The 25785-nt window shown below is 39.7% G+C and overlaps 1 long non-coding RNA gene across 1 annotated transcript; it reads left to right on the top strand.

The window, feature by feature from the left end:
• Positions 1–9679: 9679 nt before the first annotated feature.
• On the top strand, positions 9680–21868 carry LOC143691976 (uncharacterized). Its single transcript, XR_013179803.1, has 2 exons — positions 9680–14048; positions 14164–21868. It is a non-coding gene; the product is annotated as an uncharacterized LOC143691976 (long non-coding RNA).
• Positions 21869–25785: the final 3917 nt, after the last annotated feature.

Genomic DNA, 25785 nt, shown 5'->3' with positions numbered 1-25785 from the left:
AGCTGCATGATTGTGGGCTATCCAGACTTTTACAAGAAAAATTAGCAGACAGATGCTTTTCTACATGACAGAAGATAAACTCTCCTTTGATTTCATGTTGAAGAAGGCCATATTTTTCTCGGTAGAAGGCAGAAACTGAGTAGTACTCCAAAGTTGTTGTTACAAATAGGATTTTTGAGTAGCCAAAGTTAGCTTTTCTTCATTGTGTTGTCCCCCTTGAACTTCCAGATTCCAGTTAGGTTGACTTCTTTTTTGCAGAGCTGATATCTTCTGATTGCTCTCACTGTCAGGCCCAAAATATATCCTCTCTCTTACCTCTCCACTGAAGTGTTGCTGTCCTTGGGAATTTAGTCAACACATTATCTGAGATGTATACTTTAAGCTTGGGAGAAGCACTTACAAATACAAAGAAATACAAAGAACGGAGCAATTTCTGTTTCTCCCTTTATTAAATTCTTTATTTGTTAAGAACCACTCATGGTCCAATATTCAAGATAAATTACTACCAAAATCTGACAAAAGATCAGAAATTTAGTCAGATTTTACAGCCACATAATGTATAACATGTTACAAGTATTGTTTGTCACAAAAGGTTTTGCAACTACTTTATTATATAAACATGAAAGAGATTTGGCCTAAAGCATTAATGAGAAATGTCTCAAAGCACATATTGTGTTTTAAGAGCATGTACTGAGAAGAATACATTTGTAGTCCTTGGTAAATTTTTTAAAGTGTGGGTTTGTATTTTAAGCTTAGTCAAGAAGTAAGACTCATCCTACTGAAAATTCAGTATTAAGACCAATAGAGATAACAGGGCTTAAATCAGCTATTTGTAAAATATTAATTAATATAGTGCAATTAAACTTAATAGCATTTTTCTCTTACATTTAAATTTTATTTTTATAAAAAAATGTTCACATTCTCTACAGATAAGAAAAATCATCAGAAGTTGAGGGGTGTTATAATAAGCTGTCTGTATACATGCTCACATTATGAATGTGTTTTTGCCAAAGTATGTTTATGTCTTATCTATTTCTACAGCAAGCATGATAAACCCTGGTTAAGCCCAACCATAGGCCTTTTCACCATTTCTAATGGAACTTAATGCACAAGGGAAAGATTCAAGAGGTGTGAATCTGCACAGAAAAAAACCACCTCTGAAGATAATCACACTTCCTGGCAAATCAGCTTCTTTTTTCCTTCCTTTTGTTTTCTCTATGCACCTTGCTCTGCTGGAGACATGCAGGAGTACCCTTTAACCTGAAGAAGGACCTTTTGGCCCAGGATGGCTTTTTAAAACTTAACCACTTTAGTCCTTGGTAAAAGTGTGGATTAAGTTTGACATGGCTGGCTTTCCTTTCACTCTTATTCCTTAGGAATTACATTGGGTTTGCTTGACTTCTTCTACAAATTGCTTAAATCACAAGTTAGCCCTTCTCTCATGCCATCAGGAATCCAGTGTGATCAGTTCTCTGTAGAGCTGTACCCAGAAACCTGTATGCCTTGAAGACAAGAGAAGTTAGATAGAAATAGATGGATTCAGTTTAGTCTGAATAGAAAGATAACATGATATGTGGGTTGGAATGCAGTTAATAGGTCTTTTCGGAGAAAACTTAAGGTGGGGGGTGTGATACTTAGGTAACATAAATTTAGTGTACAAGGGTAAGCTTGATGTGGTAAAAAAATTGTATGTGAGAAAAGTGGTTGTTCCCTCAAAGATGTGTGAAAAGGAAATTCAGGACCCCTTATGAGAGGTATGATATGTAAAGAAAAAAAAGAAACAAACAGCCAAACCCCACCTTAAGTTTTACAGAAAACTAATGGTGATCACTGAGAAAACAGAGAATTGGCTAATGCATTTCAAGGCTTATCTAGGTTCACAGGAAAAGGGGTTTTCATTACAGGGAAAAACCCAGTTAGTTTAATCACATAACCGTCTCTCAAGGACTTTCTCCTGGACAGAAGGAGATATACTATGAAACCATTCATAGATTTCAAGGCAGAAAAGTCAGTTTCAAGTGGAAGATCCTACCTGAGTTCTTTTAAAAGCATGTCTAAAGCCTGAGCATTGTAAATTTTCAAATTGTAACAAGTGCCCTGGCTGGAATGGCAGATGTTATATTTGCTAATCATATATTATCTTCTTAATGGGTAAATACCCACTGAGAAGTACAAGGGTATTGTCAGGGTGTGCAGTGGTTTGGTTTAAATGGCAGAAGCAAGCCTTCCTCAGGTACATAAACAGCCAGCAAAAACAGAAAAAAATAGTGGTCTGCTATTAAACAGAAAAGGTGAATCAGTCGCTAACAGCTCAGAAAAGGTAGAGGTTCTCAACAGTTTCTTCACCTCTGTGCTTACCAGCACAGCTGGGCCCCAGGTGTTGGGAACAAAAACCCAGGCTGATGCCAACACAGATCTGCTGTCAGTGAAGGCAGAGTTGCTGTGTGAGCTGTTGCTGGAGCTTGACCCATATGACTCGAGGGGCTTTGATGATATCCCCCCAAGGGGTCAAGGCTGGATCATGTCATTGTGAGGATCATGTCATCTCCATAATCTTTGGGAAGTCATGTAGATCAAGGGATGTTGCAGGAGACTGGAAGAAGGCTCATGTCATCCCCACCTACAAGAAGAGCTTAAAGAAGGACCCAGGAAACTATGGAGACATCCATTTTACTTCAGCCCCTGGGAAGGTTAAAGAATGAATCCTCCTGGGGCCTATCACATGTCAGGTGAAGCACCTGACTGGGGGAAGCCAGCATGGATTCCACAAAGGCAAATTGTGCTTGACAATCCTGGTTGCCTTCTATGACACAGTAACTTTAATTGCTGTTGGGGGAGTGTTGGGCACTGTTTGCCTGGATTTCTCCAAGGCTCTCAGTAGTGCTTCCCACAGCCTCCTTCTGCAGCTGTTGTGTTATGGCCTACACAAGGGGTCCCTAGGGTGGGTGGGGACCTGGCTGACCCAGGGCAGTGGTCAATCACTTCTCTCCAAACTGACAGCCTGGCACAAGGGGTGTTCCCAGGGATTGATTCTGGGCCCAGCACTGTTTATTTTTCAGAGTGATCTAGAAGATGGGATCAAGTGTATCCTGGTGCAGTTTTCCAATAGTAATATACTGGTCAAGGAAGCAGATGCTTGTGAAAGGAGAGCCACCAGCAGAAAGACCTGGATAAGCTGGAACAGTGGACTGATGAAACCATTGTGAAGTTCAGTGAGGACAAGTTTTGCACCTGGAAAAGCGAAACCTTGGTCCAGGAGTGCAGCACAGCCAGGGATCCACCCAGCTTGGGAGCAGCTCAGTGGGAAGGAGCCTGGTGCTCCTGGTGGGCTCAGCTCCATCTGAGTGCCCAGTGTGTTCCTGCAGCACAGAAAGGGAGCAGATCCTGGGTGGCTCCAACAAGGGCCTCACCAGCAGAGATGAAGTCCTTATCCCACCCCACACAGTGCTTGTCAGGCCACACCTGCAATTCTGTATCCAGTTTTGGCTCCTGGTGCACAACATGGATGTGGATAGGCTGGAGAGGCCCCACAAAGGCAATCACAGGGCTGGGAAGCCTGGCATGTGGTGAATGGCTGAGAGAACTGGGTTTGTTCAGCCTTGAGGGCCTTGAAAGATCCTATGTTCCAGTGTTTAAGGGGTGGCTACAGAGAAGATGGAAGTTTACAAGGAATCACATGGGAAGGAGGAGGGGGTATGGGTAGAAGTTACTAGAATGTGGAGACATTCCAATTGGGCAAAACAGGAAAATTTTTGTAAATTATAACAATTGGCAGTTGGAATATCTCCTCAGGGAAGTGTGGATTCTGCAACTTTGGACGCTTTTAAGATCCACCTGGACACAGTGCTGAGTCATCTTGTCCAGATCATGTTTTTGCAAAAAAATGTTGGACCAGGTGATCCTTGGTGTCCCCCTTCCAGTCTGGTATTCTATGATTCTTAAATATCTTGAAATAACTGACAAGGATCCGAGACACAGATTGTTTCTGTAGCAGAAGGGATGCCATTTCTTCTTGATTTGGAATAGGCGACAGGGTAGATTTGTGTTTTCAGGATTTTTTGCTTTTGACATTCCAAACCTGAAGCAGAGACTGTAACTGTCTCAAAACAAAAGGAAGAAAAGAGACAAATCAAGCTGCTTTGACTGCTTTCTGGGCTGGAGAAACCTCAGAGAGTAGAAATTCTGCTTGCCTGATACATGTATTTCATTAATTTGAGCTCAGTTCTCAAACTCAGCACATTGCTTAGGAAGTTGCACGGGTGTGATTCCTTAGACCAGTGTAGAATGCTTTTCCAAATAAATCCCCGATATGTATGTTAGAGTAGCATGTGTTTAGTTATCAACAAAATTCCTACAATAATAAAATTATTATTGAAAAATTTATATTACTGTTGCTATACTAGTGTTGCTAGTATAGTTGTTACAACTGCAACAAAAATGATGCTTCTCTAGACTACTTACTCAGGATAAGAAAGTTGTTTCAGTTGCTGATATAATTTCCCTGTGCAACTTTAATTAAAATAGAAAGTGGCATCGGAAGTATAAAAATACTGCTGACTTCATTAAAAAGAACTTTCAGTTTGTGCAGAAGCGCTGTATTAGGAACATAGAACTCAACATAAAATATTAATTCAGACATCAGCAGAATTGGAAATTGCAGAAGCAAAACTTCAGATGCAAGAGAATAAATCTCTCAATCATTCCCACTGCTGAATCTCACTACGAATTTTATCCCATAGCTTAGCAGCTAACTTGTATGATGTTACCTAATTTTGTGGTATTTTATATTGGCTTTTTGTCTTCTGATATGTGCTAGCTATCCTCAGAAGAGAGATTTTGGCTAAGGAAGTAATTCCATTTGTTTTATAAAACAAAAAATTATTTATGAAATATTGCTGTATGTCATAAAATTAAAAAACAACACGTTATCTTAGAAAATAAGATACCTAATTTTCTTTCACATACTTGTGAAGGCACAAGAGGGACAAGCTGCACTTCCACAGTTCTGGTTTATTTTACTGTAGCCTGAGCAGGTTAGCCACTGTTATTATAGGCTGCCCAACTTCAGCTCTGTGGTTGTGGCCTGAAGGGAACTCTTGCTTAGGATAAAATGTATGTTTGCAATTGAGCCTACCCTAAGCTGTGGGAGGTGCAAGCATTTCAGGGGGATTTCAGAGATTTTCAGCTATATAGCTGCAGCAAGTTTTTGATCAAACTGCATGTTGTTAGAGCTCTATGATCACAGTAAATGAATCTTCATGAGGACAGCTGAAAGGACATTTCAAAACAAAGTTTTTCTCTTCTTTGTTTCAGTCTTACTCTAATGCATGCATATCAGAATTCTTTATTAATTTAAATAATATGTATAATACTTTGCTTTGTTTTCAGAGCCAACCAAAATAATTCAGCTAAAATTCTCCACACCAAAATCAGCTTGGGGAATATATACAGCATGGAGAGCTTCAGCTTAAACTGTTACAGTTTGGCAAATTTAAAAGGAATTGCAGCAGGTTATTATAATAGGAGGTTTTGGACAACCTAAATTGCAGACAGGTCTACAAGCCCAAACTATAGCTTGTATATAGAAAGTAACTTCTAAGTATAAGATGAGAGTTCATAAAAGTAGGTAAGAATTTCTTGGAATCATTTATCAAACTTGATGTGGGTTAAAATGTTTTAATATTTTTAATTAGAGCTTTGGATTTCAATAGCATGATTTTTTTTTTCTTCAATATTTATTTCATCAGATGTCTGTGTAATTTAGATTGTGGTATCTCCTTAAGACTTGACTGAAATATCAATGTAGATTTTTTTTTTTTAATTTGAGATTCTTACAAACATATTCCTTTACATAAAAGTAACATATTTTCTTACAGAATTGTCAGATTTAGACTTCAGTTTTACTCTATCATGCATAAGATGTGTTTTCAGATGGCTTTTAGATGGAAATTAATTTTTAGCAGGGATTCACCGATACAGGTCTGTTAAAAGCCAGTGGATCTTTGTTAAGTGAGCTGTCTGGTCAGCTTGCATTAACAGAATAAGTGAACTCTGACATTCACCAAATATTTAAATGTCTCCTACAGTAACTTCTTGTAAAACTTTAAAAAGAGAAAATATCCACATGTAAGGGATAGATTTATTTCAGCCATCCTATTATTTAATCAATATGTGTTGTACCCACTCTGTGTTCTCATTTAGACCTGAAATCTCATACTGTGGGAAGAGTTGTAAGAGAAAAGCAAGGTGGTTATTTCAAACAATGGTGTATTCAAAGATTGGCATCAAAGCCAGAATTGTCAGTTACTGGTGAGAACTACTGACAAGGCTGCTGATGCAAGTAGAATGGGCTAGATATCCATGTGGCTGCTTCTCTGTGCCTAACACTTGGAGATGTGGATAAAAGGATGTCAGGCTGACATGCAAATGTAGATGTCACAGACTAAGAAAGGAGCAAAGGGCAGGAGAGTAACTTGCCAAATGACAGCATGTATATGCTTCATTGGAAGATGTGTTGAAACTAAAAGCAAGATGACACTTGTGTGGGTAGTAATTGTAGGTGTAAATAAGGTGACTGTAATCTTCAACTTCAGCATTAATTCTTCCTTGATAATGAAATCTGGCATCATGATATTTTAACTTTTGAAAGGGGAAACATGAAAAAATATCACCAAGAGAATGAACTAGAGTAAATGAGATATTGTTAAGAGAACTGTGTGTTTATAAACAGGATGTAACGAACAGATTGAAATTTAAAATATTTATTGCTGTGGGATGATGGGGGAAGGGAATACAACTTGATTGAAACACTTGTTTTGTTTCCAGATATATAATAAGATCTTTAATCTTATTTATGCTAGTGTAATGTAATACATCAAAAAATTTCTCCAGTTTTTCCAGGGACACTGAGCCATAGCAGCTGTGGGTTGTCCAGTGTGATAAAAGAAAGGTAGAAATAGTTCTGTTCCTGCTGCCAAAAATCTTACTGAGATTTATTGATGGAATTTGTGGTGCCAAGAATGCCATGCCAAGTGCTCAGCTGGAGGAAAGCAAGTAGCCTCACTTGAGTTTTTCTGTAGAATGGTTTTCCAGGTTGATCACAGCAAATAGAAAAAAATTAATTCTGAAATATGGGGTTGTTTTTTTTTTTTTGGAGTTCCTTAGTAAGTTTGTTCCTCTTTTACATATTTATTTAATAGATGCATATTTTTAATTTCTTCTGCAGTTCTTCCTATTTCATAGGATAGATAGTTACACTGTTAGTTAAAGCAAAGTAAGGTCTTTGTGTGCTTTACTTGATGCATGTAATCATGAATTTTCAAGCACACTTTTATTCTAGAACAAGCTCCATGACTTAGTTGTCTAGTTTTATGTTATAAGGAGACCTATAGTTTAGTAGTGTCTTTTCAAAAATCAGATTTTGGTTAGCCTGTCACTTGGGACTGTGTTTTAGTACCACCTATACTATATAGATAATTTATTTCAGACAGAGATGCTAAAATTATGAATAGTTATACTTCTGTTTTGCCATTGCATTACAAAGTATCACTAAAACTGTGATACTACCTTGCTTCAGAAATATGGAAATGCTAATAAGCAATTATGAAAGATTGCTGTTAGCTGCTCACAGTATAAATATTTCTTCATGATACTGACATGTGAGTGCCTGTAAAAGATGAGTGCTGTGCTCTGCTTTTCAGAGTGAACGCACAAAGATGTCCCAGATATATCTGAAGAGCCAGCTCACTTTTTCAGTGTAAGCAATAGTAATAGCCTTCCAGTCTGTCACACTATGTGTGTGTATTGGTCCTGTGATTTGAGAAATTACCCTTGCAGTTTTTCCTGTTGGTTTGGCTGAATGCTTTGTTTGGAGTGAGGCAGGTGCCAGAGGCATGATCCCACTCCCATTTTAGTCAGTAATAATTTTACTACAGAAACTGAGGCTGGATAAGGCCTTTTGTGTGAAAAAATTCAGTCCTGTTAAGTGGCTTCTTATCCTATAGTTAAGAAAACAGCTCATAAAGATGCTGCATATCAGAAGTTATGTATAAATACAGGCTTTAATAATATGCAAGCCAGACATGCAAATCTAATTTTTTTTCAAATCTGCATGAGAACATTTTAATCTGTGAGCTCAGATTTGCTATGCCTCCAACATCTCTGTCACAAAAGAAGGTAGTGTGTCCTGAACAGAATGCAATGCAAATACTAGTGCACTTCCCAGTGTGTTAAATGGAATGTTTAATGGCAGTTTGGGCAGTCCTGCAGCACTGTGCCATGTTGACAGTCCTAACACAGGCGCAGATCCAATAGGGAAAAGAAAGAAGGTGGTCATGTAATTGAAGACTATATCATAAAGCACAGTCACCAATGGGTGTAATTATGGTTGAACATAATTATGCACCTCCTAACCTTATGTACCTTAATTATAGCACCTCCTAACTCTGCATACTTGCCTTAAAACTCAGTCTGGTGTAACTGTGCTGGCCCACAGAACGCACCATAGTTGTATCAGCTGTGACCCTCTTACAGCTAAAGACAGTAACTTGACTAATGCAAGCATCAGTGGGTTTTCTCTATCTATGTAACATTTAAAGCTAGTTAGTGAAGAAATCTGGCAATAGACTGTGAAGAAAGTAAAGCTGTTACTGAGGGCTTTGGCTGCTTTGTTTTTCTGGGGAATGAGAACTATTTGGGAGGGCTCTGGGTAGCAGCTGGAGAGCCTAGGAATTTTGGAAGCATCTTGGAGTGTCCGGAGCAGACAGCATGATTTTGGAAAATCTCCAAACTGCGTGTTGGAGCAAAACACAGTGCATAGAAGCCACAGTACCTCCTGACACACAATCACATGGCATGACAGTTCCCTCCACATAGGTGATCTTCACCACTCTTGCCTCTACCTACATCTCTTTCTGGGAAAAAGCTTTAGTCTTCTCTGAAATGAGCCATGATAAAATGTGTGTCTTTCACATGCACAAATGTCTCAAGGGTGCTCTATTGTAAGGAAGCTGTCCAGCCAGTTAGGTCTATGTAGTCATGGGGAAAGCAGAGAAGGGTTCCACCCACAGCAATGTTTTGCCCTTAGTGGAAGAACTTGGCCTAACTTCACACTCATTTGAAAGCATTTAACAGCAGTAGGCAGGGAGATGGACTATGACAAATGCATCTGGATGATAGAATCTTTTGTCTCAGTGGTATTTTGTTGAAGAATAACAGCAACTTTGGATCTCAGTGTCTTTACAAAAAACTCCTGCACTGAATAAGTAGGAGAAAATAACTTGACATCTTAAAAGGTCCTGAAAATCCAGATGCATGAGAAACAGCTGTACAACACACAGCTTAAAGCAACGCACTTCCCCCCCACCCTGTACTCCCCTATATTTAGCCAACAAAGTGAAAGTTCACTGTGCTACCTTACATCATTGATGGGGATAGGAGGGACAAAGACACTTTATTTGCTCTGCTGTGTAGTGACCGGACTGTGTGATAATGCCTGAGTAACAAGACACTCAAAGGGAGCAGACCAGGGGGTATGAACGCACTAACAAGTAGGACTTGCACAAAAGACATCCCCAGGGACACAGCTTCATTTCACAGGTTCTGCCTGGAGCTTGGCTCTGCTGCCCAGCCCTACCCAAAGGCAGCCTGGAAGAACAGTATGGGATGAACAGAGGTAATTAGTGGTTTTTTTTTTTTAATAGCAAATATGTGTTTAGAGATTTTCAATATCCACTAGTAAGCCAGTAAATCTACGAAATTGTTCTTACTATCTTTCCCTTGCTTTCTTCAGGGTGTTCATCAGTTCCTTTTGAAAGTCTTTTTCTGCTAAATAACCACAGCCAAAACTTTCAGGCTGTACCCAGCCAAATGTTAATGTTTTTAGAAGTAGTAATAATTATGCAAGGAGTAACTTCACTGCTCACTGACGGTGAGTTCTGTATTCAACCTGAATACAGGCAGGCTATTGTGGAAGAAGTGAAGAAGCCTAAAATTGTACCAAATTCCAAAATTCCCTTCTGACCCTCCATAGTTAAAAACATTGCTGGAAACACTGAGAGACCTTTGAAGGCTTTTGCCATTTTGTAGAAATCGTTGCAGAACACAGTGTACTAACTGATGCTCTCACTGTCTGGATAAAAGATTCATACACAGGGACTGGGTAGCACTGCTCTGACGAGCTTTTCTTTGTCTAGGTATTTCATTCAGACAGTTGCAGTGTAATAAGAAACACTGTACTTCAATTTCTCCACAAGTTTTCTTCCTCTCTGTGATCTCAAATTTTGTTTCTCTAATGATTTCTGTCCCTCCCCCTCTTCTGCAAATTTCATCGAGCCATCTCTGGGAGCTTCTCTTCACTTTAGTACCCTTTCTTTTGACACTGAATTAATTAAGGATGAAACTGGAACAGTGACTCATAGCAAAGAAGCAGAGTTCCTTATTAGTAATAAGCAAAGAAGGCCACAGGAACCCACTGCTTCCCGGCTCCAACAATGCCTTCCTTTTGTATGTCATTCCCACATTGATCATGTTAACTGATGCCTCTTTAGACACTAATTGTTATATTGATGAGCCTGAATTGGATGATTTCACTATTTAGGAGCTTTTGGGGATGCAATCTCCAAAAAGGTGAAAGTGCTAATTATATTGGTAATTACTTTAAAGCTCTAATCCTACTTTTGCCAGTGTCCATTCCCATGGTAACAGTAGCAGGTACAGCAGCATTCAGCCGAGCAGCACTCAGAGCTCTTGGCTATGTCAGCAGTGGCTGAGGTTGGAAGACTATACAAATTGTGCATACAGATGTTCTAAGATTCCATAGATTTCTTTGCCATAGACCTAACTTAAAATACCAAAAAAAGCTATGCCAAAATTTAGTTTTTTCTTTATGAGCTATATTGGCTTTTTAAAATCTTTGCTTTTACCCTTAGGTGAGCTGGCAGGTCTTCCAGAGGCTGGTCTGCAGCCAGAGTCCTCAGGGGAAATTCTGTCTGACTCAGCAATTGTCTTTTTTCCTGCAGCCTCCTGGGCTGAGAACAACAGCTTTGCCACTTCCTGACTCTTGGGTCTTGTCTACTAGGCAAATTTTGAGAACTAAATTCCCACCAGTGTTTTGAGCGTGTCTGAAGTTGTAAATGGACTGTATTTAGAATGGTTTGTATCACTGACTTAACATTCAATATTAAACTTACTTAGGCTGCCATGACCTACAGGAACTTCCTAGATACTTAAGCTTTTACTGTGTAATTGTGATGTTTCTCTGAATGTTGTAAATGCAAATTATTAAAATTTTCTTTATGAAGTAGCACAGATTCCAGGCTGTGGTAGTTGGCAATTCACTGTGCTCAGCAAAGCCAAGCATGACATTTCTGTGCCCTGGAGTGAAAGTTCTGAAGTGATCTGAGTGGAGTGGTGAGCAAGAGAAAATCATAAAGTATCTTAATTTTTGCCTCAGTGAGCTTCAGAACTCAAAATCAGCTCCAACAAAAGAACTTCAACAGTGCACTTTAACAACTCACTTCAAGAGAGAGTGTTTGGTTTTACAGACAGGTTCCTCCACAAGGTGTTTTAAATTACATCATAATTCAATAAGGAATGTAAAGATTCTGAAGTACAAATTCCTTTTCAGTGATCCTGGAAGTATTAATAGCCAGAATTTTTTTTCCTGGTATTAGTATTGGTAAATTTTAAAAGAAAATGTCACCTAATACATTTCTTTTTTTTTAGCTAAATAAAGTTTATTTAATTCTGCAATTCATACTAAATTTCACTTTTAAGCAAATCTGCTGTTTACAGTGAGATTATACCTATTCTGTTTACTTAAATAAGAACAATGGGGACATCAGAGATACTAATATATGGTGCCTTAAGATCTAAGGAGGAACTGGCTGATCATACATTTTGAAGATCAGGGCACTTAATTTATCCAAGTATAGTACCTTAGATATTTGCATTTGTTTTAGTTACTTCCTTTTATTCTTGACATAGCTTTTATGACACAGGATCAGTTTTCTAGTTTACATACCTGAAGTAAATGAGAGTTAATATTTGGACATGTTTTATCGTCCCTGATTTCAAGCAAGGAAAGACTAATTTAAGTTCATAGACATATATACTTGTAAGTTATACTGTTCTCTACTTGGCAAGGGCCTTAATGTGCTAGCAAAAGAAAAAAATTCCAAGTAATGGGTCTACCTGAAGAAGGGAAAGGGAAGAGAAAAAGAAAAGGAAAGGAAAAGTTGCTTTATTGAAAAAAGGTTTTTCATGGCTAGCAAACTTGAGAGTGGGGGGAGGAAAAAGAATTGTTGACAATGACATTCATAGTGCTGCTGTTATTTTACTGACAAGTGTCATGGTTAGTAAATCACAATAAGTCCCTGTATTGGGGTGGTAGACATGGTGTGGCTGGGTTCACAGTTGGACTCTATAAAGCTTAGTGTTTCTATGTTTTCCTTCAATCCTTCTACTCACACAAACAAACCATGTTAGTGAGTATCAGAGTCTGATAGAGTGTTTACACAAAGGCAACAGTGTGAGACATCTTGTGCCATCCTCTTGTCCTCATTTGGCTTATGATTATTTTAGATGTCCTCATATCTGGGGTTAAAGGCCCATCAAGTTTCTCTTGTGTTTTCTGTGTGGTTGCACATTAGCTACAAATTGCCTTGCTATATGCAATGTGTCTGTCTTACAAATATTCCAGCTCCATAGGAGTTGGAACAAAGCAGAAGAGGTATCTCATTTGCTTCTCTCTATCATCGTGCTTTACAGACAATTTCTAGGAAGAGAAACCTGGGAAAACCTATTCTTTATAATCTCCTCTGCCTCTGAACAGACAGGTATGGAGCCTGATGTCCTGTCTCCCAAAAAACTCAAGAGTCCTCTGCAGTTGTAAAACAAGCAGGCTAAATGAGAGCATATGATGTTGTTTTGCATCCTGGCAGAGAGATGGCTATCATCCTGATTTTCCTATAGAGAAATTTAGTAGGTGAACTGGGGATAGAATACTCATAAATGTGTACAAGTGAAATAGCAGAATGAAGGATGTTTACTCTAATCGGTTTACACAGAAGTAACAATGATCTGAAACTGCAAAACTGAAAGAAAAGCTGTTCTGAATATCCCATAGCATACTCTGCTCATTTTCAATTGTGTTCTGCAGACCAGGCAAACAACTGGCATCAGAGGTTGGAGAATCTAACACAGCAAGTCCGCAGTTGGCTGGGTCAGAGAAAAGGACAGTTCATCTGGCTTTTTGGATACTTAAAATTTACATGCAGAATATCTAATAATGACTACTTCATTCCAAGTGCTATTTGTATTTGACAGTAAAACTCTTATGAAGCAGAACTAGAAGAGACAGAAGGGAAAAAGGAGGGAGAACAGAGAGGATTGTGTGAACAGCAAATATGGATGTGCTTTAGTGGAGAGAAAAACCTGGAGAGGGTGGGAGAAGGTAAACCTGTGCCATTTGCAAATGGCTCAGACTGGTGCTTTGGAGAACCATTTCTATATGTTGGCACTCATGTTTAAGTCCACTTTGCAGAAACAAAATTATAAATTCTCTCTATTAGAGAGAATCACGCTCCAGTCATGCTGCAGGCTGTTTCCCATTGAAACATGCTTTCCATGTTTGGATTTGTCTTCATTTGTACCTTCAGTAATGAGGCCTTGGGCTGTGCTGTGCTGACAACAAAGCCATTCACCTGGGCTGCTCCTGACCTTGAGTTTGTCCCCATATACTTTTATTTATTCCCTTCACCTGTCCTTGGCTATGTGGCTTTTTGCACTTTTTGGAGGAAGCTGTGTAACCACCTGTTCTTATTGGCAGACTAAATTGGCAAAATGTTTCTCAAAGGCCTGAGGCTGACTTACAGGGAAGAAAACAACCAAACACAAAGCATATTGTGCCCTTCACCACCCCTGAGCAATGCAGGAAGCAAAAGCATTGGAAGCTTTTGTGAGGCAGGTGGCATGCCAAAGTCCACACAGCGGCTGTGCCGACCCTGGGCGTTTTGATGCCTAAAGAAAACACGCATGCTGTTCTTCAGGTAAGCTATTACCATAGTGCTCAGATGTCACAAGTCTGCAAGAGTAGAAACATATCCGGTTTATCAAGCTGAACTACCTTTTAAATTGATTTATCTCTTCTTGTTCCCCTGCCAGGTCTAAGCAGTTTGTGGTTTGCCTGGGGCCTTCAGCAGCAAGGAGAGGAGAGGAGCAGCATGGCAGCTCTGCTGCTGGCCAGCAGTGTGGGGGACTCGCTGCTCAGATGTCTGAAGCAGAAGGTTCAGCTGTTTTGGTCCCCGTGCTGCCAGTCATGCTCTGCTGGTCACTGCCACCAGAGAGCCCTGCGGGCCAAGCACCGCTGCAGCCCTGTGCTGGGTGACCCAGCTGCATCTGTCAGCCACGTTTCCTGCGGCAGCTTAGCAGATATTGACACACCAACAACAGTTCAGTGACCGTGACAGGTCCCTCCCACACTGCAGCACCTATGATTTGTATTAAAATGGCATACCAAGTGCTGCAAATTCTAAATAAGGGAGGTTCCCTCTCCTAGGCTGTATACCATTCAAGGCTGGAAGGATTGCTGCACTCCTGCTACCCGTGGTCTGTGGCAGACCAGGATAAAATGCAGAGCTCCTAAATCCTAGATTAGTGAATTAACAAGATTATCCTTTCACTCTGAAAACAAGATTGAGAGAGAGATTTTGGTAACACCCAAAACTATTTACATTAAATTGCCTGGAACTGTAAAACATTTTGATTTTATGCTTAAGGAAAAAACCAACCTACCCACAACTCTGTTGGTAGAGTGTAAAAGTCCCACCTTGATCACACAGATCATGTTAGTTACAAGGCTGTTTGAAAGTTATACTACTGACATGTCTTTGGTTTTTTAATAGGTCCTGTGACATTATGAATGCCTTCATAATGAAAATAACTTGTTCCATGAAAGAGCAGATGTCCTAGTACTTAAATACATGCTGCTGCCATGCCAAAGTCTTTTGCTTAATGGCATTAGAAGCAGCAGTTTGTCCTGATCAACAGTTCTGCTAACATTGTAGATGCCACGAAGAGCCAGAACAGGTGGATCTCCCATAAAAAAGAGTTTTTATGGGCCAGATTTTGTACAAAGTGCTGGGTGTATACAGTTCCGCAGAGCAACTTCCAGCACTGGGTACTTAGGCTTCCCTCCCCCTTCCTAGTACAAATTCTTTTATGACATTTATGATATGTTTATATGAAGAACTGTGTTACGCCCAAGCAATATAGCTGTAGCCAGACCAAAGCAATGAATTGTCTAAGGGAAAGAAAAAGCCACAGACAAATCTTAAATTTAAAGTGTATCTTTGGCACAGAAATCTCTAAATCCAAAGGTGCCTTCAGCTAATCTCTCACACTTTCCCTAGTTTCTCTTGCAGCAGAGGTGGACCTCTTCTATTCCATTTTCTTCACAGATTTTCCAATAAACCAGTTCCCTTCTTTACAATATTGCTACCTGCAGCCTCTCTGTTTTTGGGGTCTGCTGAGGATGAAGAAACAGAGTGCCCCTCTGTGACCATTTTCTTGCAGGTGTAAGAACATTGAAGCAGATAAATCCTGTGCATGTCTGTGAGTGGTATGAAGATGCCCCCAGGCCAGGCTGAGTGGGGCCTTAAGCAACCTGATCCAGTGGGTGGCATCTCTACCCACAGCAGGGGAGTTGGAGCTAGATAATCTTTAAGATCCCTCCCTACACAAGCCAATTGATCATACTATATTAGGGCCTGGCCTCCATGGGCCTCCTTCCCACACACTTTGGTCAAATCATGGCAGCACTTCAGTGCAAAGACAGAGGTGTCAGGACATCCAGACTGCTCCTCTCCTCATGGCAGAACGTGGTGGATAGTCACTGTTAGCATCACACAGCATCAATGCCCTCCTGGTTGCCTGCTGTGCAAGTGGGGGATGTATATACCCATCAAGAGACTACTTATGTACCCTATATGGAGGCAAAAGCTATGTCCAGCCATGTTCCCTGTCACATGGGTGGATGTGCACTCAGCATTTGATGGGAGTTGTGAAGTTTCATCATGTCTTCTTTATATTCAGTACATACCATGGAAGGAGCTTTATCCATGTCTCCCTTCACTGTTCCCCTTAAAAGGCTCCCTTGTCCTGAGCTGGTGTCAGAGTGCTTTATTTCAACTCCAAACACCAATTTTTGAGTACCATTTATGAGGGCTGTGCCCAGGTGCTCGTGGGACTGCCTAGCACGGTCTTGGGGAGAGAGAGGAGAAAAGATGTGTTTGCTTGAAACTTGTGTGTTAGGAATATGAGCGGTGGAGAAACTACCATTAACATGCTTGGAGAACTGGATCTGTTCTCCCATCTGTATTTATCACAAGAAAGACAATCTGTACTATCCAGTATAATAATAATAATAATAATAATAATAACAAAACCAGCAAAAATAATAATAATACATCTTAGCCCAATTCCATGATACTTTATTGCTTTATCATTTAGTTTATTAGTATTATCTGCATTTCCAGCAAAACTAAGGCAGGCCATGATAATGGGGGAAAGCAGAGCTGTACCAATGGCCAAAGGCCAACTCCCATATTACCATATTCCCAAAGCAAGGAATGTCCACTTTTCCACTGAAATCCATTTTTAGTTGTTTAAATACACATTTTTATTGCATTATTCCATTATTTTTTTCTGAGGTTTATGATTTGTATGAAATCCACCATAAATCGGAAATATGCAGTATCTAGACTGTGTTAGGAATCTCCATGCTCCAGGAAAGAATTTTATAGATTTAGAAATCAGCAATTTAGAAATTGCATGGTCTGGCTCCAGCAGAGCAGGTGCAGGACATCAGCCTTCCCCTCGAGCTGTTTCACACTGCTGCCACTGCCTGTTGGCCAACAAGGAGAGTAAATGTCACTTGTGTGCTGTGCTGCAGCCCAGCCTTCATCAGGGCCAAAGTGCAAGCCTTACAGCCTGGGTCAGGAGCAGGCAGCATATTCCTGTTGCTTTCCCTACCCTGCAAGGCTGGGGGCCTGACTGCAGTGGCACTGGGTCAGCGCTGCTGGGACCCTGCTCCCACTGCATCACAGGAGCCCTGTTTGCCCAGGGTACCCACAGCTGTCTTCTTCCAGATCCGGGGTCAAGAGGCTCCTCTTGCCATCACAGTGCTCTGTGTCTGAGGTGTGTCTGTGCTTGAGGATTGGAAAAGCTTCTGTTTTTTTCCCTACAGGGTGTTTTTGTTTTGAAAACTAAATCTGCAGAGAAAAGAGAACGCAGATTCTGCTACTGGAGCCAAGTCTTCATGCCAAATTTTGTGATATAGCATATACACCTTCAAAATCTCACCTTATTTTGCTCATTAAAGAATTATTTGCATGGGGAGGCTTTGATTCTGCATGAGTGGGTAAACTGTTGTCATGAAATTTCTTTCTTTCTTTAACAAACTACTGTTCTATATGGAGTTGACACTGAATCTTAAATTACCCTACATACACATCTGGCAATTCTGTATTGTGTTTTGGCCTAAACATGCCTTAATGTCACTTTCTTCTTTTACTATCATTTCACTTGTTAAATTCTTTTGCCTGGAAAATGCCACATGAACACTGGGGAGAAACACCTCAGTTATTTAAAAAATAAAAGTAATCTGAAGTGGAAGATTTTTAGAGCTGAACACTTATGTCAGGACCAAATTTCATCAAGAATTCAATAAGATACTATTTTTAACTATCAAATTGAAATTAGTTAATATACATTTTTGAAACTACTAGCACATGGATATACCAGCAGTTTTTCCAATAAAGATTGTTTAGCAACTGAAGTTAACAAGCAACAGAGTAGGCTAATTACAAATAAGGAGAATCCTAAAAATATATATTTACCATCTTAACTTTGCAAGACTTGCATCCTTCTGAGTATTTTAGAACAACAAAACTTCAGTGGAGCTCAGGGTTCCATGAACTCAACAAAGAATCTTACAGCCACTTCAGACCATTTTAATTGAATATCTAAATTGCTCTGCTTATTTGATTTGCTGTTTGCTTATTGAATGCTCATTTTTTGTGCACCCCTTCCATAGGGCCTTCTTCTCCTCTAAAGTTACAAAATACACTAGTGACATGTGTAATATGGTTACAATAGGTGATCCTGAGTGTTCATCATTGTCCTTTTCTGGATCTCTGTGGCCTCTGCAATTTTTTTCTGCACGGCTCAGTGTAGTATCATTGGTGGAGGCAGTGGTGGAAACAATTTAATCCCACTTAGCAGTTGATCAAGCAGAAGAACGGTTTAGAAAGAAAAACAATTATCTGTGTTGAAAGACAGGAATAAAAGTAATGGTGTCTGCTTTAGTGCTGCAGTCCTTCTTGAACTGAAGCTAGAAGTAACAAACCATTGATACATATTTTCCCAGCAAATAAATATTAGAAATTATTTTTAATGAAATAATGAGTTTTCGCTTTTTTAATGAAGCTGAAGGACCAATAAAAACACTATTGTATCTCTTTTAAATCTGCAATAATGCCACAGCATAAGAGTGCTATTTCTTAGGGCATTTTCTAAAAGTGATGCATGAATTAATACTGTACAGGCATCAGATTTGGAACAGAATTGAGGCTGTTTATTGTAAGCACAAAACCTGCTTTCCTGTGTCCTAAAATTGTTTGTTTTTTTTTTAAATCAGCCAAGATTTCCGATTACTTATAATTACAAAAAAACCCAACCAAACAAAAAACCCTATGTCCCAACTAAACAAAAAAACTCCTTACTTGTTCTGCTTGCTTTCTTCAGCTGACCAAAAAATGAATTTTTGTTCTTATATTACCTAAGTTGTATTAGCATAGATGCTGTAGAATTGTATTTTAGTCAATGTGAAAGAATTGTCTTTGAATTTCTTAAGTAAAATACTGCTTAAATGGTAGATGCATTCAGAAAAAATATTTTACTGGACAAAATAGTACTGGATCTTGGGTAAAAAAATTAAAAACAAATTGAATGGAATTAAGTAATGTCATGGTTTGACACTGGCCAAACACCAGGCATCCATGAGAGTTATTTGTTTACTTTCTCGGGCTACAGCTGGGCAGAGGATAGGGAAAAAAATATAAACAAAGGGCTCATGAGTTGAGATAAGGATTGGGAGAAAAACACTCTGAGGGCAAAACAGGTTCAAATGTAAAGGTATAAAGTATATTTATTATTAACAGAGAAAGAGGAGGATAATGAGAAGTAAAACAAGCCTTTAAAACACCTTTTTCCCCCCAGCCTCTCCCTCCTTCCCAGCGACAGTGCAGGGAGGCAGGGCATGGGGATTTGGTGAGTTCATCACTGGAGATCACCTTCTGTTCACTCAGGAAGAGGAGGCTTTCCTCTGCCATGCTGTGGGATCCCTCCCATGGGCAAACAGTCTTCCCAAAAACTGGTGTAGTGTGGGTCACTCACCCACAGGGTGCAGTCCTCTAAGGATAGGCTGCTCTACTTTGGAAGCAAGGGCTCTCTGTCTCTACCTCTGGAAGCAGGGGCCCTCTCCCTCCATTCAGGTCTCCAACAGGATCACAGCCCCCTCTGGCATTCACCCGCTTCAGCATGAGCACTCTTCCTATTTTTCCCTCATGCACTTCATACATTACCGAGGGACAGCCTGTTTCACCATGGTCCTCACCATGGCTTGCAGAGGAATCTTGGCTGCAGTGCCTGGAGCCCCTCCGCCCCCTCCTTCTCCACTGACCTTGGTGTCACCATGTTCTTTTCCCTCACATGTTCTCACCTCCTCCTCTTCTCTATCTAGAAGAAAAACTGCTGCTCATAGGTACCATTGCCAACAAGTTCCACAAATTCAGATTCCTGCAGGATCCCACAGGGCTGAGAAGTTGATCTCATCTAGGTTCCATGCTGGGGAGTCGTTCACCATGTTTGTGCCATCAGCCACGTGGCCGGGCCGGCACCACGTGAGCAGTGGTGGCTGCCGCGGGCGGCGCCGGCGCTGTTTGACGCCTCACCTCCTGCGGGGTGCTGGAAGGGGAAGCTGCTGCTGCCCCTGCCCTCTCTGCCCGCAGCACGGCTGGCCAGGGGCAGGGGCCAGGCCAGGGGAAGCCATGGGCTGCACCAAGATGGCAGCAGCTGCAGCAGTGCATTGCCATATGCTGCACTGGGGATGGTCCCCAGCAGAGGTGCCTCGCCATACCTGGACAAAAACTGCACCTGCACTGCTTTGATTTTCTTCTTAAATGTCATCATAGAGGCGTTACCAACCTTTCTAATTGGGCCTGCAGCACATCCATCCATTTATCTTCAGAGCCATCAGAGACTGGCTCCGCTAGACATGGTGGGACCCTCTGGCAGCTTCTCATAGAAGCCACCCCTGTAGCCCCACTTTGCTGCTACCAAAAAAATGAGGCCATGCCAAATCAACACAATTAATTAATTGCCTCTACTTCTTTTGTATATCAATTAGCAGCCCTAACATCTGAATGATTAACCTGTATTTTACAGTCAAAATGCATGGCACAGAAGATCTCTTAGCAATGTAATTATACTTTCACCATATTGTGCTTAGCTTTAATACGCTGAAAAAGCACATTCCTTTGCTCTTGCAGTCTAAACAAAATCAGTGCCTTGTCATCTAAATCAGTGCCTTGTGATCTGATCAATTTTCAATAAAAGATCTAAGCAAGACTCTTTTTTCAACTGGTAATAGAATTTAGAGATTCTTTATTGCATGGACACCTATTACAGTAATTCTTAACTTAGTTTGAGGTGTAAGTCAGCAGAAAATTCCCAGCACTAACCAGTGCTGCTCAGAGTCTCAGGATCCTCAGAAGTTTAAATGAGAAAACCCAACATACTTTTTCTGAAAAAAAAATCTTAATTCTGGAAAATACAAGATAAAATAATTTAAATTTCATGCTGCATATATAAAATTTAAGTTAATGTTAGTTTAAGGCATGCTGATTTTGAGTTTTCTGGTTGAAAACTAATGTGATATTCATAACAGGGCTTTTATTTTCCAACTGAAAACATTTTTGACTGAGATTTTGGAAAATATGAGCATCTTCTAATGATTTTACATTGGCCAGAGAATGGGCTACTCTGTCACTTTTCCCATTTGAAGCTATCTACATTGGAGAGTTAGTTATTTCTTAATGAATCTGCTATTTTTAGAACTTTTTTCAAGAACATTTTTAAGAGAAAGAAATCTAGACTTACATTTAAAGTCTGCCTTCAATCTTTGTTCTGTTGTATTTGCTGCGCTGGTAGCTTTTAAACTTCTGCCTTTGCCTCTCTTCCCCTGCGCTGTCAAACTGCTGCAGAGCACTAGCAATTTTCTATGATCACTTGACATGTGTAAAACTGTCTTTCCCTTTTTGTAAAGTAAGATCTTGTATTGTAGATGAACAGAACATTGACCTCACACAACAGTGTCATTAGAAATGCTGTATTTGTACTCAAACTAGTTTTCATTCTGTATCTAGATAGAAGGTCTGCCTTGTGTTCTTCCCTATGGGATATCCCATCTGGAAAATAATGGTATGTATTGCAGAAAATAAAAGGATGAGGACAGGTTATTTTTAAGTGGGGTTAAATCAAGCTCATTTTATCACCGCTGTGGTTATGTTATGTTATGTTATGTTATGTTATGTTATGTTATGTTATGTTATGTTTTGTAACTGAAATCTGAAATCTACACAAAAATATCTGGGTGTGGAAGAGAGAAACAGCAAAGAATTTCTGTGAGTTATTACTCCCCAAACAGCATAAGGAATTAATTTTAACCTAGGTTTCTGTAATGTAAATTGCCATCAATGGAAATGGGAAGCTTAGAAGACAACTATAAACTGTTCCATGTAATTTTTAACTGCAGTGTGACTTGTCCACTCTTTTAATATTTTTATCAGCAAAGTTTAACAAGTAGTGGTGAATGTCAAAGCAGAGAATTCATAAAAGATGGATTTTGCAATGATGTTGTCTATATAGCAGCCTTCTTCAAAAAGATATTGTTCTTTAAAAATTGTCAGCTTCAATATATATGAAAATGTTTCCTAAAAACAAAACAGACAAAAGAAACCGCAAACAAACAAAAAACAACAAAAATACAGTATTTGCACAGTATTTTTTTCTTAAAACATCTAGTGAATAGATCTCTCTCTATATATAAAATAATTTCTCTGTTAAAATTTATGTGATTTAGTCAGCAAAGATCACATGAACTGAAACTCAGTCTTTTATGATTCAGAGGTCAGTAAAGGAAAATGAAAGAAGTGTACAAAACATTCAAAATTATATACATATACTTACAAAATGTCTAATACTTCAGTTATATAAAAGGCTGCCAGTTACATGGAAAAAAATTTGTGTGCAATATGATTCATTTGGATGCCTCAACATATTTAACACCTGACTATTTAATTTCAAGCATTAGAAAACAACTAAAATATATCCCAGTTTAATTTTTTAACCTGAGCATGGGGTGAATAGTATATCTGAGTATATCTCATTAAGTACAAGCAAAATATCCTTTATTTAGATGAACCACGTTTACTGTCCTGTTGTACTGCCACAGTGGATTTTTCCTACATCTGTGATGAGAATTGTCAAGTGGCATAAATTAGCAGAGTCTTAGGGCCTCCTTTGTAACTGTACTTTCTGTAACACATCCAGCTCACGCCAGAGGAAGCATTTAGGAATCTTACTTCCCCTAAAATAAATGGAATTAAAAGCCAAAATACATTTACTGGCTCTAGGTTCTAGCCTTTTGTTCAAAAGTCTGTAATTCATTTCAGTCTTTAATCCTCAAGTGGCTGTAAACAACCACAAGGCTCTAGTAGAGCATTGTAAAGCCAAAAACAGAAAAGTACTGAAATCAAATTTAAATTCTTTGCCAGAAGTTCCAGAGACCTGATGTTATGTATTTATTGATTTCATTAAGTGGAGTATGATATTTGTGTAGGTCTGCAGTTTTCTTTTTGGAATGGTGTGCTGGGCCAAAAGTGGTTATTTTATTACCTACCACTTCTGTCCTCTCCTTATCCTTCCCTCCTCATTGTCCTTCCACTTACTAGTCTCCCTCTTCTTCATAGTCATCTTCAACACAGACTTAATGACTTTTCCCACTCCTTTGGTTGTCCCTACCTCATTTTCCATCAGACTATAATTTCTGCTCTTCAATAAAGCCCTTGGAGAAAAAAAGCAAGTTATCCTGAAGAGAGAGACAGATGACGAAACAGCTGCAGAAGGGGTGGTGTGACTATTGCACTGTAGTGAGAAAGCATGGACATGGCAGCCTTATGCCTAACATGGTGTTCATCTGTCTGTTCTACTTGATAATATTTATTTTCATTTATATCCTTCATTTCTTCACAGTTGTACATTAACTTGAGAGTACATACTAACTGTTCACATCCATTTCCTCTGTAGTGACCAACAGGTATTACTTTTTAAGTATTATTCCTCATGTTTCTCAATGTCAGCAGCTTCTCCCTACACTGTAGCCTTCTTGGTAGAATCTTACTTTTCTTTCCTAAAGGATCACTCCTACAGTTTTCAGAGTGCTGATTCTTCCATTACAAAAACCCCTAACATCTGCATCTCCAGAAGCCTATATGCGCAGGCAGCATAACTGAAATTTGCCAGGACTTTAATCTGCTTCACACACAAGAAAATAAAACAACTATTGGGACACCTGCATGATATTTGGATGTGGTAAAACTGGCCTCTTCTCCACTCATTCCACAGTGGTCTGCCGGGACTGACTAATCTATTCCCAAGATAGCACTCTTCTTCAGGGGAGACCAAAACACCTCTGTTTATCACTCTGCTTTTCACCGTTCAAAGGTTGGTCGTTCCCTGAATGACAGCTGAACAACTTCATTCAGCTCCAGGAAGGTCTTCAGTATTCATTAGCAGCTAATCAATCTCCTTTTTATTGCAGTCCCCTAAATAGGAAAGAGAATGCAGCACTGATGCAGCACTGGCTCTGGGTGATTTCCCTCTTCATGCAATCATTGTGGAAAGAAAGGATTCATAGGACGTTTTCTATATGTAGTTGAACAGAAGCAGTCCAATCTCTAGAAGCACAGTCACTGCTTTTAGTGTTGGAATAAGGGACAAGACAGCTATACAACAATAATTTTGGCATCTTAAATTCAGTTTTGCAGTGAAGCTTGGTTATTTATAATTTCAGTAGCTAACAGTGAAGAAGAAGCTCATACCTCTTCTTTTATTGGTGAGAGATGATGGCAGAGATCTTTGAGATGTTTGCTGCACTACTGAGATTTTCAGGACTTTTCCCTTCTAAGATCAAGCAGTTGAGAAGGAGGGGAGGAAGGAGAAAATGTGTATTGTGGGGGAGGAGAGCAAGGGAGAGAAAGGAGTGTTTTCCACTGAACATCTGAGAGCTACTATTGCATTTGCTGAGACATCATTATTTTTAACTAGCTCTTGAAACTTCTAGTATGGTCACTATTTGGAATGTACAAATGAAGGAAACTGAGTAGTTAGTGAAAGGAGATCTACAGACTGCAGCTGGTTGTTAGGAGCAGAGGAGTTTTAAATGCCTACAAACAACACTGCAAGTCATACTCCCTCAGCTGCTACCTCTTCCATAGCTTTTCACATTAATGGCATATTAACCAGGCAAAACAAGGTTTACTGGCTGATGTTCCCTGCTCAGGATTGCCAGCACAAGTCGTCCATAAAATGGGCAAATTGAACACTTGCTCTGCTCTCTTTGCATGTATCCAGCCAAGACATTTAGGCACTCAGACAAAATGGTCCTGGATTTTATCTGAGCCTTGTTGACATGTCACATCACGTATCAGCCTTGGAGTCCTCACTGTGTACACTGGCATCAGCACTGCCTACAGCAAACTGACTTTGGTACATCTTTCCATGACAAAACTAGCCAGGCTTCTCCTAATGTATGCAGCTAAATGAAGGATTGCTGGTAATCTATTTTTGTTCTTGGAAGCAGATTATGATTTTATTTGGCATGGCAATAGAAGAGCAGGGCAAGTGCTGTGAGCTGCCTATGGCAGCCAGATGTTGTGGTCTTCAAGGTCTAAGGTCCTTCCACTGTAGGAGGAGGCTGTTTGTTGTGAGAGTCTGTAAGTGCCCTCTGAAACACTTTATGTGATTTCTGCTGAACAAGGAGATGAAAATGGCTTGCTGTGCTGTGTTATGAGCCTGTAATGTCGTAATGACAAAGTGAAGTTCGGGGACAAGTAGGGCCTTTCTTAAGTTTCCTAATCATTCCAGCATATTCTCAGCTTAGCAAAGGCAGGAAGGCAGTTGCTCAGGAAAACATTATGCGTGCCTCATTTAATAAGCTCCAGATGGATAGGTAGGCTTTACCTTATCTCAACAGTGAGTACATACTAAAACTGTATCACATGGAATTAAGGTGTTTCAATGTACACAGCGTTAGTGTACTTTTCTGATTCAGTGTAAACAAGCCGTTAGGTAATGGATCTGGAGACAGGTGTAGCATCTTATTTCGATTAGCAATATTAGTGAAGGCAATAAGCTTGCTTCTATGAAAAATATCTCTGCATTTGAAAAAGCAGATCCTTATATTTTAAATCTCTGTGACAGTTGCATGCATGTTAAATTACCTGACTTTCTGGCATATTACTTACTTTTCCTGGACATATGTGTGATTCACATACTTTTGTGTCTATATATTTTTATTGACATTTATTGCCTTAAAATGAAAGAGGAATTAAATCTATGTCATAAGTATGTCCCACTGTAAGGATGAATGCTTGCACTTTGACA

Source organism: Agelaius phoeniceus, chromosome Z (assembly GCF_051311805.1).
Source record: "Agelaius phoeniceus isolate bAgePho1 chromosome Z, bAgePho1.hap1, whole genome shotgun sequence".
NCBI lineage: Eukaryota > Metazoa > Chordata > Aves > Passeriformes > Icteridae > Agelaius > Agelaius phoeniceus.
Note: the sequence above shows the minus strand (reverse complement) of the source record. Positions and strands in the feature narration are given on the sequence as shown.